Below are 322 nucleotides of genomic sequence, written 5' to 3' on the forward strand. Positions count from 1 at the left end.
AGAGAGGGGGAGCTCCAAGAAGAAATCTGAGAGGTAAAGATTAGCCAGCAAGACAAAGAGAAATTGTACTGAGGAGAAATAATAAGCCATGTGGCAGAATATAATGTAGATTAATATAATCTATTAATATAAATCTAAGTTTTAAAAGCTAGTTGGGCAAAAGCCTATGTAGTAATATGAGCGGCGGGGCTTCGTCCCCCGCGCCCCGCTGCCCGCATGGCTAGCTTATGCCCCGAAATAATTACACGGACACTGTATTCTTTTAAACACTGCTTGACCCATTCTCTTCTAGGCTAATTCTCACATATTAATTTAGCCCATT

This window comes from Microtus ochrogaster, linkage group LG10 (assembly GCF_000317375.1).
Source record: "Microtus ochrogaster isolate Prairie Vole_2 linkage group LG10, MicOch1.0, whole genome shotgun sequence".
In the NCBI taxonomy this organism is placed as follows: Eukaryota; Metazoa; Chordata; class Mammalia; order Rodentia; family Cricetidae; genus Microtus; species Microtus ochrogaster.